Source organism: Odontomachus brunneus, unplaced genomic scaffold (genome assembly GCF_010583005.1).
Source record: "Odontomachus brunneus isolate Ranch 3 - 2012 unplaced genomic scaffold, Obru_v1 Obru_scaffold_120, whole genome shotgun sequence".
Taxonomy (NCBI): domain Eukaryota; kingdom Metazoa; phylum Arthropoda; class Insecta; order Hymenoptera; family Formicidae; genus Odontomachus; species Odontomachus brunneus.
Genome location: NW_022639570.1, coordinates 1,022,812 through 1,023,319, shown reverse-complemented (window position 1 = coordinate 1,023,319; position 508 = coordinate 1,022,812).

Below are 508 nucleotides of genomic sequence, written 5' to 3'. Positions count from 1 at the left end.
TTTTTTTCAAATCAAAATAGTGCAAAAGCACATGTCGAAAAAACACTTTATCGCGTTCCATTTTTCACAAAGCAAAAGAAATTGTTGTTTAGGAAAATAATTGTGTATGCTGACTGAATGTTATCGAGAAATGTCGAAATTAATCACAAACTACCTGTTTCGTTAGTAATGACTACTAGAACTGTTTGCATTGCCATCTAACATTTGCGGGCGGAAACTAAGTTAAGGTCCTAATATAAGGTGTAAAAAGAAATCTATTATTTTTGCATGAAATTGAAGGCTATATTTAGCATAGTTAGAATGATCCGATTTAGGTCAAATATGCACCGTTTTCTTCGATAACATGTTGCCATTTTGAAGGTAATTCCATTATGCCTCTCTCATAGAAACCCTTGTCCCTATTGGCAAAAAAATGAGACAGTCAATCTTCACAAGCTTCTCTTGAGGCGAATTTTTCACCAGCAAAATCATTCGCCATAGACAGGAACAGGTGGTAATCACTTGGTGC